Source organism: Coregonus clupeaformis, unplaced genomic scaffold (genome assembly GCF_020615455.1).
Source record: "Coregonus clupeaformis isolate EN_2021a unplaced genomic scaffold, ASM2061545v1 scaf0038, whole genome shotgun sequence".
NCBI classification, from domain to species: domain Eukaryota; kingdom Metazoa; phylum Chordata; class Actinopteri; order Salmoniformes; family Salmonidae; genus Coregonus; species Coregonus clupeaformis.
The window spans coordinates 919,255-938,086 of NW_025533493.1; the positions used below are offsets into that span (position 1 = coordinate 919,255).

At 43.6% G+C, this 18,832-nt stretch overlaps 1 protein-coding gene across 1 annotated transcript in view; it reads right to left on the reverse strand.

Annotated features, from left to right (window-relative positions):
• Window positions 1–11,491, reverse strand: part of LOC121576883 (carbohydrate sulfotransferase 8-like) — an 82,759-nt gene extending 71,268 nt beyond the window's left edge. The window contains exon 1 of the mRNA XM_041890430.2: window positions 11,096–11,491. The gene's annotated coding sequence lies outside the window, so the exon portion shown is untranslated. The remainder of the gene's footprint in view (window positions 1–11,095) is intronic.
• Between the last annotated feature and the right edge of the window lie 7,341 nt (window positions 11,492–18,832).

Consider the following 18,832-nt stretch of genomic DNA (forward strand, 5'->3'; position numbering starts at 1 on the left):
TAGCAGGCTAATTGGACGGTATGATGCACAGTCAAGAGGGTCTTTGTTTTTTTTAAGAATAACACAAATGGTTGCTTGAGTGAGAGTATGTGGGAGAGCACCATTTACAAATGCATCATTGTACATTTCAATTAGAATAGGGGCTATTTTGGTGATAAACTTTTTATAAAACTCTGTCGGGTAGCCATCAGGCCCTGGGCTTCTCCCAGATTGAAGGGATTTGACAGCGTTAGACAGTTCTTCAACAGTGATCGGCTGCTCTAATTTTTTTACCAAATCCCGGCTCGACCGAAGGCACAGATAGTGAGTGGAAGAAATTATCCAATTCCAGTGTATCCGCTTTACTTTCAGAGGTATATAGAGACTGGTAAAATCTCTTGAACTCCTCATTGATCCCCCCAGGATCTAATGATATCCCAGATGATGTACGAATTTTTTGTAATCTGAGATGATGATGATTGTTGACGTAACTTGTGAGCTAATAATTTACTGGCTTTCTCTCCTTGTTCATAGTAAGTGCTCCTAGACTTGACAAGCATTTCAGTAACCTGGTCTGTTAATAGTGTGTCAAATTCTGCTTGCAGAGTTAAACGTCCTTATAAATATCTGGGGATGGTGAAACGGCGATAAATGTCATCTAATTGGGCAATACAGCGTGTTAGCATAGATAACCTATTCCTTTTCAATTTGTTCTCATGTGCGGTGTAGGAGATAATTTCACCTCTGATATAAGCTTTCAAAGTTTCCCAGAGAGTAGACGCAGAGATGTTTGGGGTTCTATTTGTAATCATGAAAAAGTCGATTTGACTCAAAACAAAGTTGACAAAGTGTTCATTACTGAGCAGTTGGGTTTTTAGTCGCCAAGGCGGTCGCTGATTGTCAACATTTTGAAAAGCTACTTCCCATAGTAACAGGGGCGTGGTCAGATACAACAATTGGGTTATATGAACATGAAGTTATGGAGTGGAGGAGCCGGTCATCAACAAGGAAGTAGTCTATGCGCGTAAAAGTGTGGTGGACCGATGAGGAAAAAAGAGTATGCTTTCCCAGCTGGATTAACCATTCTCCAAGGATCTGAGACTGTAATTCAGACATAAAGGTTCGAACAACTCTAGCTGAGGTTGATAGGGTGGTAGGTTTAGTGGAGGATCGATCCAATTGTGGGTCTAACCAACAGTTAAAGTCACCTCCTAAAATCAACATATGGGTGGACATATCTGGGAGTGTAGAGAAAACCGATTTGAAAAAATCACCGTTGTCCCAATTAGGAGCATAGATATTAACAAGAAGAACCTTTGTATTGAGCAGCCTACCACTGACAATTATATATCTACCATGGGGATCTACGATCACCTTAGAACATGTAAAAGGTACCCGATCTGTGAAGTAAAATAGCCACCCCTCTCGCCTTACTCTGAAATGAGGAATGGAACACCTGACCCACCCATCTGCACCTAAGACTTGAGTGTTGTGATACCTTCAGATGAGTTTCTTGGAGAAAGATGATGTGAGCTTTCAAATGATGAAGATGGTGTAGTACCTTACTACGTTTAACTGGGTTATTTATGCCCCTGCAGTTCCAAGTAAGAAAATTAAAGCCATTCCCTCCAGCAGTATGGGCTACACTAGGCTGAGTCATATCTTAAGAGAGAGAGAGGATGTGTAAAGGACAAGGTACAATGTAAACTGAAGATCTTAGTTGAACCTAAAAGCGCAAATGTAAAAAACAAAGACAAACGAAGAGGCACAAAAACATATACAAACTATATACATGAACAAACCCTTCCCTCACACCCGCCCTTGCCGAAGCATCTCCCCAAATGAGATGCAAGCAAAACCCTAAATACGAAGAAAGTTTAGAGCTAAGCATGATAACTCTTACTCTGTGCTACCTAAGATTAGTGACCATTTAACTAGAGTAAGCCAAACATGAATAGAATGGTCCCCAATAGAGTCCAAGGAAAACTATCCTCGATTAAGAGAGGTTTAACCTCGACGCAGATGGTAAATAATCAGACTGAAACAGCCATGCAGACCCCAGATATTGGCATTAGAGGCGGCAAACCTGGGCTGGAAATAAAAGATAAAGAAGAGAATGACATTCATATGTCGATGAACCCAGCAGAGATGGCTTCGTTAGTCACCCATTCGGCCTGCTAACTAGCCTGCTAGGAAGACCAGCCAGCCAACCATTTGTTACAAACCATGCGGTACAACAGCCGCTTTCACGTTCTTGTTGATGAAATCTGCCGCTATAGCCGGGTCCTCGAATCTGTGCATGGAACCGTCCGGTAAAGTCAGTCTCAAAACCGCAGGGTAGATGAGGCCGAACTTCACGCCCGGGCAGGTGTGTAGTTGGCGTTTCACAGCTCCAAAGCTAGCCCGCCTCTTAGCCACAGCTGTTGTGTAGTCCGCAAATATCGAGACTCTTTTACCCTTATGTAGAAGAGGGGATGCTTCTCCGATCTTCTCAGTATGTCGCTAGGACGTGAAAGAAATGCACCCTGATGACAAATGGTCGTGGGGGTTCTCCATCCCTGGGTCGGCTACGCAGAGTGCGGTGAGCCCGGTCTAGCAATGGCTTCTCCTCTAGCCCGAGCAGCTCCTGAAGTAGCTGGGCCATGTACTCCGTGGGTCTTGGGCCCTCCACTCCCCCCGGTATTCCCAGTAGACGAATGTTGTTCCTCCGCATTCTACTTTCCATATCTTCGCATCTATTATCGAGGAATGCCACCCTAGTTGTCAATGAGCCGACGCTAGCCTCTAGCTCGCTAATGCGAGTGCCGTGGTCTGTAGCCCCTCGCTCCAAATCCGATAAAGTCACCCCCATGTGCGTCGAGCTTATTCTGTATACTCTCGATAGATTTTTTAAGCTCGTCTTTGATCGTTGATATCTCTGACCTGAGGTTGGTAGAGAGACAGTCAATTTTTTCCGAAAATGTCGGCTTTGAGGGTGCCTATCACGGATTGTAGCATCTCCACAGTCAGTGTTTCCGTGGGGCGGCATTGGTAGCGTTCGGTGGCGGGGGTGAGTCGGGAGAAGTTGCAGGCTTGTTGCGGCCTGCTCTTGCAGACTCTGTTTTTGGTCGGGTTGATGTCATTACGAATTTAAATTTATTAAACTTGAACTGAGTTGTTTATGGGTCTCTTCAGACGCCTGGGCAAACAGAAATGTATGCAGTTTTGCAAAGTTAAATATATAAATTTGGTCACTAACTCAGGAGCGATAGGGAGACGCGTGCTACATCCTTGGCTTCCAACAGCGCCCCCGGTAAACATTTTAAAAAATACAATATCGAAGTACATTCACATGACCAAAAGTATGTGTACACCTGTACGTCGAACATCTCATTCCAAAATCATGGGCATTAATATGAAGTTGGTCCCCCCTTTGCTGCTATAAAAGTCTCCACTCTTCTGGGAAGGCTTTCCACTAGATGTTGGAACATTGCTGCGGGGACTTGCTTCCATTCAAGCCCCAAGAGCTTTAGTGAGGTCGGGCACTGATGTTGGGCGATAAGGCCTGGCTCGCAGTCGGCGTTCCATTTTATCCCAAAGGTGTTCGATGGGGTTGAGGCGGAGTTGCCAACAACTGGAAGTGCCTGTTAAGAAGGCGACACTCCCTCTTAACTCCTCCTTCACATTTAATGGATTGGCTGAACAGTTCAGAAGAGAACCTCCCCTGACAGTTAGTTTTTATTATCATCAACACCAGAATGTAGGGGATCTAGTTTCAGGAGTTTCTTTTACGCCTGGCTACATTAGGTTAGTGTGAATTAACGGAATTTCATGCTCCCAAGGGAGCGCGGAAATTGAAAGTGGCACAGTTATCAAATTGCTTTGGAAAATACTATTTCAACATCACTTTTTCCTGCACTAAAGTTCCATACATGGTATAGCATCCTGTCCTGAAAGAAATTGTACTTGCACCCTTGTACCCACCTTGTACCCTTTCGTGAACTCTGAATAATTAATCATTTCAACCAAGCTATTTTCCTTTATAAGATATAGTGTATTCCAGCATGAGCCAATATGATCCATTTTCCCGTAGTTTGGCCTTTATTGCTCTGTTGCCACCATATGAAAGCCCTTTATGGAGGAAAGGAGAAGAGAAAGACTGGATGCCCTTTCTTTTATCACAAAGCACCACAGCTCTTCCTAATCATGGGATATTAAATAAATGTAAATGTGTCAGGGTCAGACAAAGGTCCATGATTAGAAAACTGCTAATGTCATTTCACAGATTCATCCTCACATCAAACTACAGTCAAATTATTCTAGCAATGAGGCAATATTTCCATTAACAATAGAGTTGAAAGACAGAGTTAGGATTCAGCCTTGAAAAAATGTAATAATGGTCTTGTATCAACAGGAAAAGGTCAGCTAATACACAGTGGCCTTCATCAGATGGATTCTCAGATTAAAAGCAATTGATGCTTTCAATCAATAAAGTGTGTCTATGCGTGAAATGGAACCCAAGTGATTACACAACACAGCCTCACTATGATATCCCCACCTATGCATATTTACTATCAGTCCCTTGTATACTGTTCTAACTGAAATTACACAAAGCATAGCACTACACATACAGTGCCTTTAGAAAGTATTCACACCCCTTGACTTTTTCCACATGTTGTTGTGCCACTGGCCTACACACAATAACCCATTATGTCAAAGTGGAATTATGTTTTAAGAAATGTTTACAAATTAATAAAAAATGTAAAGCTGAAATGTCTTGAATCAATAAGTATTTAACCCCTTTGTTATGGCAAGCCTAAATAAGTTCAGGAGTAAAAATGTGCTTAACAAGTCACATAATATGAATGACTACCACATTTCTGCACCCCACACATACAATTACCCTACATGACCAAAAGTATGTGGACACCTGCTCGTCGAACATCTCATTCCAAAATTATGGGCATTAATATGGAGTTGGTTGCTTTGTTGCTATAACAGCCTCCACTGTTCTGGGAGGCTTTCCACTAGATGTTGGAACATTGCTGCGGGGATTTGCTTCCATTCAGCCACAAGAGCATTAGTGAGGTCGGGCACTGATGTTGGGCGATAAGGCCTGGCTCGCAGTCGGCGTTCCAATTCATCCCAAAGGTGTCCGTTGGGGTTGAGGTCAGGGCTTTTTGCAGGCCAGTAAAGTTCTTCCACACCGATCTCGACAAACCATTTCTGTATGGACCTCGCTTTGTGCACGGGGGTATTGTCATGCTGAAACAGGAAAGGGCCTTCCCCAAACCGTTGCCATAAAGTTGGAAGAGAAGAATCATCTAGAATGTCATAGTATGCTGTAACGTTAAGATTTCCCTTCACTGGAACTAAGGGGCCTAGCCCGACCCATGAAAAACAGCCTCAGACCATTATTCCTCCCCCACCAAACTTTACAGATGGTACTATGCATATGCGCAAGTAGCATTCTCCTGGCATCTGCCAAACCCAGATTCATCCGTCGAACTGCTAGATGGGAAAGCGTGATTCATCACTCCAGAGAACGAGTTTCCAGTGCTCCAGAGTCCAATGCGTCAAGCTTTACACCACTCCAGCCGACGCTTGGCATTGTGCATGGTGATCTTAGGCTTGTGTGCGGCTGCTCGGCCATGGAAACCCACTTCATGAAGCTCCCGACAAACAGTTATTATACTGATGTTACTTCCAGAGGCAGTTTGGAACTCGGTAGTGAGTGTTGCAACCGAGGAGAGATGATTTTTACATGTTACGCGCTTCAGCACTTGCCGGTCCCGTTCGGTTGGTAGATTTGTAAAAATAAGAAAAGCAGACATTGAATATCCTTTTGAGCATGGTCAAGTTATTAATTACACTTTGGATGGTGTATCAATACACCCGGTCACTACAAAGATCCTGGCGTCCTTCCTTACTCAGTTGCTGAAGAGCAAGGATTTCACCATGAGGCCAATGGTGACTTTACAACAATCACAGAGTTTAATGGCTGTGATAGGAGAAAACTGAGGATGGATCAACAACATTGTAGTTACTCCACAATACTAACCTAACTGACAGAGTGAAAAGAAGGAAGCCTGAACAGAATACACATTTTCCAAAACATGCATCCTGTTTGCAACAAGGAACTAAAGTAATACTGCAGAAAATGTGGCAAAGCAATTAACTTTTTGTCCTGAATACAAAGTGTTATGTTTGGGTCAAATCCAATACAACACATTACTGAGTACCACTGTCCATATTTTCAAGCATAGTGGTGGGTGCATCATGTAATGGGTATGCTTGTAATCATTAAGGACTTATGAGTTTTTCAGGATAAAAAAGAAACGGAATGGAGCTAAGCACAAGCAAAATCCTAGAGGAAAACCTGGTTCAGTCTGCTTTCCACCAGACACTGGGAGATGAATTCACCTTTCAGCAGGACAATAACCTAAAACACAAGGCCAAATATACACTGGAGTTGCTTATCAAAACGAAATTAAATGTTCCTGAGTGGCCTAGTTACAGTTTTCTTAAATGTGCTTAAAAATCTATGGCAAGACTTGAAAATGGCTGTCTAGCAATGATCAACAACCAACTTGACAGCAATTCTTAAAATAATAATGTGCAAATATTGTACAATCCATGTGAGCAAAGCTCTTAGAGACACCCAGAAAGACTCAAAGCTGTAATCGCTGCCAAAGGTGATTCTAACATGTATTGACTCAGGGTTGTGAATACTTATGTAAATTAGATAGTTCTGTATTTCATTTTCAATAAATGTGCAAAAAATTGTAAAACCATGTTTTCACTTTGTCATTATGGGGTATTGTGTGTAGATGGGTGAGAATATACAGTGGGGAGAACAAGTATTTGATACACTGCCGATTTTGCAGGTTTTCCTACTTACAAAGCATGTAGAGGTCTTTAATTTTTATCATAGGTACACTTCAACTGTGAGAGACGGAATGTAAAACAAAAATCCAGAAAATCACATTGTATGATTTTTAAGTAATTAATTTGCATGTTATTGCATGACATAAGTATTTGATACATCAGAAAAGCAGAACTTAGTATTTGGTACAGAAACCTTTGTTTGCAATTACAGAGATCATACGTTTCCTGTAGGTCTTGACCAGGTTTGCACACACTGCAGCAGGGATTTTGGCCCACTCCTCCATACAGACCTTCTCCAGATCCTTCAGGTTTCGGGGCTGTCGCTGGGCAATACGGACTTTCAGCTCCCTCCAAAGATGTTCTATTGGGTTCAGGTCTGGAGACTGGCTAGGCCACTCCAGGACCTTGAGATGCTTCTTACGGAGCCACTCCTTAGTTGCCCTGGCTGTGTGTTTCGGGTCGTTGTCATTCTGGAAGACCCAGCCACGACCCATCTTCAATGCTCTTACTGAGGGAAGGAGGTTGTTGGCCAAGATCTCGCAATACATGGCCCCATCCATCCTCCCCTAAATACGGTGCAGTTGTCCTGTCCCCTTTGCAGAAAAGCATCCCCAAAGAATGATGTTTCCAACTCCATGCTTCACGGTTGGGATGGTGTTCTTGGGGTTGTCCTCATCCTTCTTCTTCCTCCAAACACGGCGAGTGGAGTTTAGACCAAAATGCTATATTTTTGTCTCATCAGACCACATGACCTTCTCCCATTCCTCCTCTGGATCATCCAGATGGTCATTGGCAAACTTCAGACGGGCCTGGACATGCGCTGGCTTGAGCAGGGGGACCTTGCGTGCGCTGCAGGATTTTAATCCATGAAGGCGTAGTGTGTTACTAATGGTTTTCTTTGAGACTGTGGTCCCAGTTCTCTTCAGGTCATTGACCAGGTCCTGCCGTGTAGTTCTGGGCTGATCCCTCACCTTCCTCATGATCATTGATGCCCCACGAGGTGAGATCTTGCATGGAGCCCCAGACCGAGGGTGATTGACCGTCATCTTGAACTTCTTCCATTTTCTAATAATTGCGCCAACAGTTGTTGCCTTCTCACCAAGCTGCTTGCCTATTGTCCTGTAGCCCATCCCAGCCTTGTGCAGGTCTACAATTTCTGATGTATCAAATACTTATGTCATGCAATAAAATGCAAATTAATTACTTAAAAATCATACAATGTGATTTTCTGGATTTTAGTTTTAGATTCCGTCTCTCACAGTTGAAGTGTACCTATGATAAAAATGACAGACCTCTACATGCTTTGTAAGTAGGAAAACCTGCAAAATCGGCAGTGTATCAAATACTTTTTCTCCCCACTGTATATATTTTTTATCCATTTTGAATTCAGGCTGTAACACAACAAAATGTGGAATAAGTCAAGGAGTATGAATACTTTCTGAAGGCACTGTAAATCAGCTTCTTCCTTCCTCTAAAATATAATTCCTTTTGGTTTCCAGAGAGTTCGATTGGAACCCTTCAAAGGAATTCATAGGAGCATAGTCAACCAAAACAAACACAGACAACTTGAGAGGAGAGGAGCTGAAGTAATTCTACTCCACATAAAAGCACTAAAAGTGATTTGTTATAAAACATCACAGCTCTCTGAGGATGCGTAGCTCCATTAGCATAGTGCTAAAAGAGCATTAGGGATCCCTGGAGAGTCTTGATTCCTCCAAATGGAAGGAAGGAAGCCATTGAACACCTCACATTCCTAACCACCATGTGCATCCCTATTCGCTATATAGTGCACTACTTTTGACTAGGGTCGATTGCACCACTTTTGACTAGAGTCCTGTGTGCCCTGGTCAAAAGTAGTGCACGACATAGACATTATTTGGGACACACTCATGAATCCATCCGGATCACCTCTGTCCCGTCCCAAGGCACCAAACAACCACAATCCAGTGAGAGTAAAGGTCTTTGTGGGTTATGTTGACTTGGAGACAACAAAACAAACAGAGATGCGTCCCCTTTCTTTCTGAGACCGACATAAGGGGATCTTTTATAATGTATCATTAATGGATCTCAGTTATTTGGGGGGATTACTTGACATCCCAGATGAATAATCAAGTCGTGTAGCTTTCCTCATTAGAGGAAGGTGGAAGTATACCCTTTCCTCTGTGAGAGGGGGAGAAATTCGCTAACCTTTTAAAGGTCTTTATGATAACTGAATCCTTATACAGATTTAGTGAACAGCACACTTCAAAGAAAGTGGGTTTGAAATTAGGTTTGATTTCCAGCTCATGCTGTGGAGCTTTAGTGAATTGAATGCCATTTAGGAAGCTATATGCTATCAGTAGTCTCTAAAATACTTGCCAGTAGATGTTATTAGGATGTTAAGGTACCATAACATATATCAGCTCATGACAAATTGGCTAATACTTTCATGACTTATAACGTTTTCCCTGTAATTGTTAAGATTGGTCATCCCTGGACAGGCTGGCATAGTTCACTGCTCTTACAGTGTACCAACTGCAGTGTGTGTATGTACCGTAATTTTCGGACTATAAGCCGCGCCTTTTTTCCCATTTTTCGACCCTGCGGCTTATATAACGGTGCGGCTAATCTATGGATTTTTACAGCTAACGGCCACTAGAAGACCTCCTAAATCTATGGATTTTACAGGTTACAGTCCACCAACTTTAACTCTATGGGCTCTATGACCGGTCCGCGCCCCCCACCTTTAAGCGGCGGGCTCCAGTAGGAAAAGCTGGAGGCCGGAAAAGAGTGAGACAGGTAGCGCGCAAAAGTAAAAGTGGAACCGAGAGTGCTACGAGAGACAGAACGAGAGACAGAACGAGAGCAAGACAGACAGACATTACGAGAGCGAGACAGTTTGTCTCTTTCCCGACAATCCCCTCTGTGCACGAACCCTTACATATGGTAATTAAACATTAAAACACCTGCGGCTTATAGTCCAGTGCGGCTTATATATGTACACATCATTCAATATCATTCAATTTAGCTGCTGCGGCTTATACTCCGGTGCGCCTTATAGTGCGGAAAATACGGTATGTATGTGTGTGTGTGTGTGTGTGTGTGTGTGTGTGTGTGTGTGTGTGTGTGTGTGTGTGTGTGTGTGTGTGTGTGTGTGTGTGTGTGTGTGTGTGTGTGTGTGTGTGTGTGTGTGCGTGTGTTCAGGCAGTGTGTGTGTGTGCAGATTCCACAGATTCCCAGCCCTGCCCGGAGTGCACAGATTCCCATGCCAGGGGCCATGAGGTGCCCACAGCACAGACAGGATGAGACTATTTATAGCCAGGAGGAGATAAATATTTCAGTGTGATCAGAGCGCAGGTCATTCAAGTCTTCTTTTGACAGAGGAGACAGGGAGAAGTGAAAAGACGAATATCCCCTCTCCTCTCTTTCCCTCTCTACCACTACTCTCCTTTCAGGACAGGTCATTCAAGTCTTCTTTTGACAGAGGAGATAGGTGAAAGATGAATATCCCCTTTCCCCTCTCTCTACCACTCTCTATCAGTCTTTATTAATGACAGTGGGGATATGTCCTCTCTCTTTCTCTTTCTCTCCACCACTACTCTTCATTCATGACAGACGGGATATGATATCTGTTAGAAGCTTTATGGCTCAATCCCCAGTCCCTTCTGTGAGCTGTCAAAGAGAGACACTCTTCTTCCTCTGAATAGTGCAGCACAGCCAAAGCCTGGCCAACAATCATGATATGATTTCTTAATCTAAATCTATGGCAATGAATGAAACTTGACATGACTGTATATCCTTTAGCTTGCTAGGTTAATATATCAACTGGGTGTTTTGCATAACATGGGGACTGCCTGACTGTCAGGAAATCTTTAAAATGAATTTCAATGAATGTATTTATTTAACATATCTTCCATATCTCCAGAGAACTTATGCACAATGCCATTCCACATTGAAATGTAAAATGAAAATTCAGGAATAGATGAATAAATAAATCAGCCTACAAGTAGTTTTATCCCATAGAAGCCAGGACACAGCGCAGTGTTTGGTATGAATGCAAAACATGTAATTTCCTCTTTTGTGAAATGATTTCGAAATTCAAACAACACAAAATAAAACCTCGTTTTTTTTCTCATTCAGATAGCCTGGTTCCACATACAGTAGTTACCGAAAATATACCCGGACCATTTCAGCATACATAGGTGAGGGCGTATAACATTGTATATAACATAGTAATAACGTAGTAATAAGGTGTTATTTGCCAACTTACCTCTGTAGCAATCACCATCAGGCTTGGACGCTGAGAAGAGCTCGCGCGTGTCTGTAGAGAGTCAATTTCCTCCCGCTCGAGGTTGTTGATGTAAAACGAGCATCACGACTGAAAACTCAGATTTCGCATATCTTTGCAAATAAAATCTACCAAAATGTACCTCATTGCTTCTCGCCATACGGTCCATTAACTCAGTCACGTTTTTGGTTGTGTCTGTTGAATTCACTTATTAGTTTTAGGGAGGGCTCTAGAGTAGCTCGAGGGTGAGAGAAGTAGCCTACAAGGGCATTTTGCCAAATGTGTGAGTGGAGCGCAGCGCTCGCCGCCCGCATCTCCCTGCTTCTATTTTCTGCTCTCTAAGTCCCTGGCAGTCCCATGGGAAAGCTATGCCGCTGATACTGCCGACACTGCCAAGCAACCGCTACAATAATAGCCTGCACACGCGGCGAATCCACATGATTCGATTTTTTTTTGTTTTTTTTATCTGACATCTACCTGCTGTCTAATGTAGCAGGCAGTCCATGACGAATGCGTCAAGTGTACATTTTACAGACGCATAATCCTTTCAAATAGGCTATATTTTTTGAGTCTATAATTTCAAATGCATTGTGGAAAGTACAGTAAAATAATACACTAGAAAAGTTAATTGTTGATTTTTCACCTTCACTTTTGGAATGGCCAAAAAAGAAGGCTGTCTTGCACGAATGAGTGCTGTGTACTTTGCTTGAGATAAAGCTTTTTTCCACCTGACAAACCCACTGTCTGTCGTCCCTTTTATTTACAAGATGAAGAGGGAGATGAACACCTTGCTTAAATAACAATACAGCATTTTGTGTCGAAACAAACCACGCGGACAACACCTGGTAAATGTCAATAGGTCATAGAGCTACTGTACAAGTGCATAGTGACACATAAAGTCACAGCGATAGACACAGACGACATGTTGCATTTGATCACCCTCTGCTGGTTTAGTTGGGTACATTTTGAGCCTACAGTCCACAAGCCTACACTCAATGACAGTTTGTCAATAGCCTTTGTCCATGGAGGTAGAGGTCTGCGCGGGACTGAATTCTTCATACCGCACCCGCTGGCTTTCTGTCGGACTCACACCCGCTACTGGTCTCGAGCCCAATCACAGTCCAGCAATGTTATTTTAGGCGTATGTGACGCTGCTCACTTGCCAGCCATGGTCCCAGCAATATTGCGCCCTATAGGCAATATCAAAATGCACAAAAATAACCTAAGAAATTGGTTAAATTATAAGAGATTCTCACGTGGCCCATTATATTATGCTATCGGTATTACTAGTCTTAGTTTACGGAGACCAGAGTTAGATACTTGCACTTTCTCGATTTTCAGACAGAGACAAATATGCTTGATCAATATTTATTTGTAGGCAACTAGCCTAGTCATATTTAGGAAGTACATTTCCTTGGACTGATAAAGTGCTGGTGCTTCTCTGCCCATGCATAGGCTATAGCCTACTCTGTTTAATTGAGAACACAAGCTGCACCTCTGCATGTAGGGTAACATGGGGTATGACGCCTCCCTTAGGGTACTTAGGATAACGAACTATAAAGGAAAAGAAATGGCTACAGTTGACAGATTTTGTGTGATTTAATAAAATGTCTTTTTTAGGAAAGGGGCTTTTGCTCAGCTACTGGGGTAAGAGTTCAATAGTTTGTAATATTTACATATATTTTTTAACAAAGTCTTAGGAATAAAACAGATCAAATATTGATTAAACACACACACATTAAACCAGTACAGTCTAAACCTTGTCCCAAGCAAGTCTCTTCTTCTTATTCGTCTATTAGTAGTGGATTCTTTGCAGCAATGAAGAAGGAAAGAAATTCCACAGATTAACTTTTAACAAGGCACACCTGTTAATTTAAATGCATTCCAGGTGACTACCTCATGAAGCTGGTTGAGAGAATGCCAAGCGTGTGCAAAGCTGTCATCAAGGCAAAGGGTGGCTACTTTGAAGAATCTCAAATAAAAAATATATTTTGATTTGTTTAACACTTTTTTGGTTACTACATGATTCCATATGTGTTATTTCATAGTTTTGATGTCTTCACTATTATTCTACAATGTAGAAAATAGTAAAAATAAAGAAAAACCCTTGAATGAGTAGGTATGTCCAAACTTTTGACTGGTACTGTACTTTCATTCATTTTTCAACTGGTAGCGTTGTACCTTCAGACGAGTCTTATGAGGCCTGTGGGCATCCTAGTGCAAAACAATGTACGTGTTAGTGAGAGTCTCACCTTTCCACACAGGGGTCATATTAGTGTGTAGCCCAAACTGTTCGGATGCTACAGACAGAAGTTGGCAGATCAGCTGTACTGACTTCAGACGAGTCCCAAGACGCTTGTGGGGGCAAAACGGAAAGATTATTATGCAGTTTTTTTTATTATGCTAATACATTTTCGCAGGGGTGCGGACATCGACTCTAGGGGGTTAAACATTTCATAACAATAACAATAACTTAACACAATGGCATTTTCCCTGATTTTGTAATTGACACAGAGGTCGCAAATGAATCCCACGCCAGTTAAACATGAGCATAGCTCGTGAGCCCACCTCTGACACATCTCGCTCTGTATCCAGTCCCCACCGGTAAAACTGAAGAGCTCGTTACAGGACAAGCATTCTGCATCCCCTTCTTTTAGGGTGTTTGTTGTGGTTTTGGAAACTGGAACAACCTTTTTCAGATGCGCCACAGCTTTCTTCAGTGTCACAGGTTTCTTTCTCCCTTTGCTTATTTCCTTGTCTCTTAGTTTTTTTGCCTTTTCCTCCAAGAACGTCTTGTGGGGTGAGGCTGTCAGGACTGTAGCCGACTCAGCCTTTCTTTTCCTAAACCTTGCCTCCTGTATCCTTGGCCTGGGGGACAACTCCAATATGACCTCTGCCACGGTTTGTTGTTGTCGAACTGGTACTTTAAACAAAAACAAACAAATAAATAAACAACAACAACTCATGAGTATTGTTTCAATAAACACTTATTTCTAATCTAATCACTCTATATGCTACTATGTCTTTCTTAAAGTGAGTGCTGACTTTTCTTTTTCTTACCAACATTCGGAGCAAGGTCGCTGGAGACCTGTGGGTGCTGGGTAGGCTGTGGGGTGGAGGTTGTGACGGATGCTGATGTTGTGGCGGAGGTTGTGGCATGGGGTAGAGGTCATTGTGGGGGTGAAAAAAAATACAAATGTATGCACTCACTAACTGTAAGTCGTTCTGGATAAGAGCGTCTGCTAAATGACTAAAATGTAAATGTAAAATGTGAAGCCAACAGCTCGAGCCAGACTGTTTGCTTGTGGGATACGGATGGATAATTCTAGGTGCCACTTCAGAAAACCGTAAAACCAGTCTATGCCTGCTGTCATGAACCGGCTCGTAGCCCGTAACAAATAGGGAGACAACATGGAGATAAGGAATAACAAAATATATTTAGTAACTAAAGCAAACTATATAATTTACAATTAACAATGGTGTGTGTAGTCAGTTATGTAAGGACTAAATGTAAGTGAACGGATGCGTGCATAGATGTGATAATGAGGAGTGTTGAAAGATGCCAAAGCAAACAACCAAACAATACAGCCACACAAATGCCACAACCAAAATCCAACAGTGTGTCTGCATGGAGAGAGTCTCCACAATGAATGGGGGAAAGGTGTATTTATCCCTGGGACACACCCGAGCCCAGGTGTGTCCCCTTTCTCTGATGACCCTCCCGGCTCCGCCCACCGACATCCTATTAAGGAAAACAAGAACAAAGAGAGAATTCGGCAGACAGAGTGGGAGGGTCGTCACACCCCACCCCCCATAAAACCGGGGACCACCAAGGACCCCGGAACACCACACCAACCATACATACATAAACACAAACAAAATACTGCCCTGGTTACCCGTATTCCACTGCCCCAGCCACCCTCGTCCTCCCCAGACCTCAGCAACCTTTGCGCACAGGAAGCAACCTTTAAGAGGAAAGAAGAAAACGAGAACAGCAGGGAACAGAAAACAGGAGCAACAGGACAACATAAAATATACAAATAAACAGTAGTAAGTCACGTGGACGACACGCATACACTCGGGGACCACGCGTGTCCACCGATCAATAGGACCAGATTCGTTCAGGACCAGGGGGCACAAGAGAGCGCGTCAGCAACAACATTATCAGTCCCCCTGATGTGCCGCACATCGAGATGGAAGGCCCGTAAAAACAAATACCATCTCATTATCCTCTGGTTGGGACACATAATAGACCTCAAGAAGGTGAGAGGGTTATGGTCGGTGTAGACCACAATAGGTACTACACTCGACCTGACATACACCTCGAAGTGTTGTAGTGCCCATATGAATGCTAGCTCTTTTTCCACCACAGAGTAGTTCAACTGATAACGGTAAAATATATTGGAAAATAAATTAACAGGCCTCTCAACACCGGACACATCTGCTTGCAACAGGACTGCACCTGCCCCAATGTGACTCGCATCCACCTGCAAGGTGAATGACAAATCCACGCAAGGAGCAGCCAGCACCGGAGTTGAGGTAAGCAACCTCTTAGCATCCTCAAAAGCCTGTTGACAGAGAGGAGACCAGATGTAAACCGCCTTAGCTTTCAGCAAATCTGTCAGGGGAGCGACTACGGTAGAGAAGTTCCTACAGAAACTACGGTAATAACCAATCATTCCCAAGAAATGCATCAGTTCCATTTAGTAGTTGGCGGTGGAAAAGCATCAATAGCTATCACTTCAGACCGAACAGGACCACCCTGCCCAACCACCTTACCAGGTACGTAACGGTCGCCTGAGCAAACTCACACTTAGTGTCTCTGAATTTTTCAATCTACCCTGCAGTACTCAATCGTCGGGACCAGGGACATTCTCCTCACCATACACGGACCTAGTGTGAGAAAAATAAGAACCCAGCGATGTAACAGTACTGGCCAAAATAACAGGTTTACCGTCCTCTGCGGATTCACACTCTTCGGCCCCAGAGGAACGTGCGTAATAGGGTTTTAGCAGATTTACCTGGCACAGTTGGTGCGCTTTCCTCCATTCCGGAGTGGCAACTAGATAGTTTTGCTCAGTGCACTGGCACACAACCGTATATGAACCTTGAAACTTGCCGTGAAAAGGAGAACCAACAATTGGCAGCATAGCAAGAACCTGGTCACCGACGAGGCTCAGCTCGCCAATCAAATATGCCTTTCATCCTCCCTTGTGAAGATGATAGCTTCTCTTTAGCCATCTCACCAGCAGTGTACAGGCGTTGCCAGAAATCACATACATAAGATAACAGAGACTGAGGTGGCTCAGGAGACTTCCAGTCATCCTGGAGCACCGCTAGAAGTCCACGAACACTATGTCCGAACACTAGGTAATTTGGACTGAAACCTGTGCTCTCCTGTGAAACCTCCCTGGCGGCTAACAGTAACCAAGGCAACCCTTCCTCCCAATCCTTATCCATCTCCGTACAATAAGCTCTCAACAAAGACTTAAGTGTTTGATGGAAACGTTCCAGCGCTCCTTGACTCTGCAAGTGATAGGCACTAGCTAAATTATGTTTAATATTATGGAGCTGTTGGAGAACCTGACCAAACAGATTAGAGGTGAAATTAGAACCTTGATCACTCTGAATGATCTTAGGGATTCCAAACAGTGAGATAAACTGAGTAAAAGCTTTTAGCACAGACTTAGTTGTGATAGACCGGCAGCAGGAAACCTAGTGGTCTGACACATCACAGTGAGCAGGTAACTACTACCATTCTTAGAGCGAGGCAGAGGGCCAACACAGTCAATAATCAGATACTCAAAAGGTTGGCTGAGTACGGGAATAGGAAACAGCGGTCCCGGCTTAATAGCTTGATTAGGATTAACCGTTAATTGACAGGTTTTTGATGAAAGCAGATACATCCCTCTTTAGCCTAGGCCAAAATAAATGTCTCAGTATGCGATGGTAGGTTTTCTTCACGCCCAGATGTCCAGCAACATCGTTGTGGGAAGTTTTCACCACCAATTCACAAAGCTTAACTGGTACCACAACTTGACTAATTGCCTCCCCCACAAAACTACTACCATGAGGCACCCATTTTCTCATCAGGACATCATCCTGGAGAAAATAGCCATGGGCGACATCTCCCAACTGTTCCACAGGCACAATTTTGTCACGCAACTCTTCTAATGTGGGGTCAGCCCGTTGCTCTTTGATTAGATCAGAGCGGGGCACAGATAATGGGATAACAGGAAAAGTAGTGACAGATTTCTTTGTACCATCATCATTAGCCGGCGCTGTGAACAGGTCGCGCTCTCATCAGGAATCACTACAAATGACGGCTTACAGGAAACCACTAGAGATGGAGACACGACAGGCCATACACGCTCACCAGCCAAGTTATTCCCAAGGATAACGTCGATACCCTCAATAGGAAACGAAGGACGCACCCCTACAACTACCTCGCCTTTCACCAGTTCAGAATCCAACATCAATTTATGCAATGAAACTGAAAGTGTTCAAACCGATTCCCCTAATTAAAACACTATTCCCTGAATCAGTCTCAGCAGAGAAGGGTAACACAGACTAACACAAATGACTCAGAGGCACCTCTGTCCCTTAGGATCTTCACTGGCACTAGGTCATTACTTCCGAACATGGACACAAAACCGTCCGTAATGAAAGGTAAATTATCTGGGTCAATTGGGACTTTCACATGCACCTGGGCATAAGACGGAGTGACAGGAGTGAACTGATGTGGGACAGGCGCTGCTAACGCCGTAGGCCTAGGTTTAACATTAGCGTGAGTACTGAATTTACCCTTAGCCTTGAGTTCTGGACATTCATTTTTCCAATGACCTGAACCCTGACAGTATTGACACACTTGACCGAAGTCAGCTTTACCACGGGAGCCAGGCTCAACCCTAGACGAATGAAGCTCTGCCCGTGAACCAGAGTATCTCGGTGGGCGAGACCCAAATCTTTCCGAACGTCCCCACTCACTCAGAATACGGGGATCTGCAATGCCAGTTTTGTTAGTCAAAACATACTTGTACGCCAAAACCGCAGCTTCAGAGACAGTCTTCATTTTTTGTTCGTTAATGTACGTGGCTATTCGATCAGGGATTGTGTCCTTAAATTGCTCTAGCATAATCAGTTCACAGCCCCTGCAAAGTGATAACCACAGAGACGGAACACCAGCGATTAAACTGTGAAGATAACTCTCGCACAAACTCAACATGAGTCTGTTTGTCAGCCCTTTTTAAAGTTCTAAATCGTTGGCCTTAAGCCTCAGGAACCAATTCGCCATTTGAACCTTATCATAGCTGACACTGTCGGCTACACCAAGAGATGAATATGCTTCCTGCGTTTTACCAGTCAACACACACTGCATGTCTAGATCCTCAAAAAGTTCTACAGCTGCACCATTGAGAGCATCTTGACTGGTTGCACCCCCACTTGGTGTGGCAACTGCTTGGCATCCGACCGCAAGGCACTACAGAGGGTAGTGCGTACGACCCAGTACATCACTGGGGCTGAGCTCCCTGCCATCCAGGACCTCTATACCAGGCAGTGTCAAAGGAAAGCCCTAAAACTCCAGCCACCCAAGTCACAGACTGTTCTCTCTGCTATCGCATGGCAAGCGGTACCGATGCAACAAGTCTGGAACCAAACAGGACCCTGAATAGTTTCTACCCCCAAGTTATAAGACTACTAAATAGTTAACCAAATTGC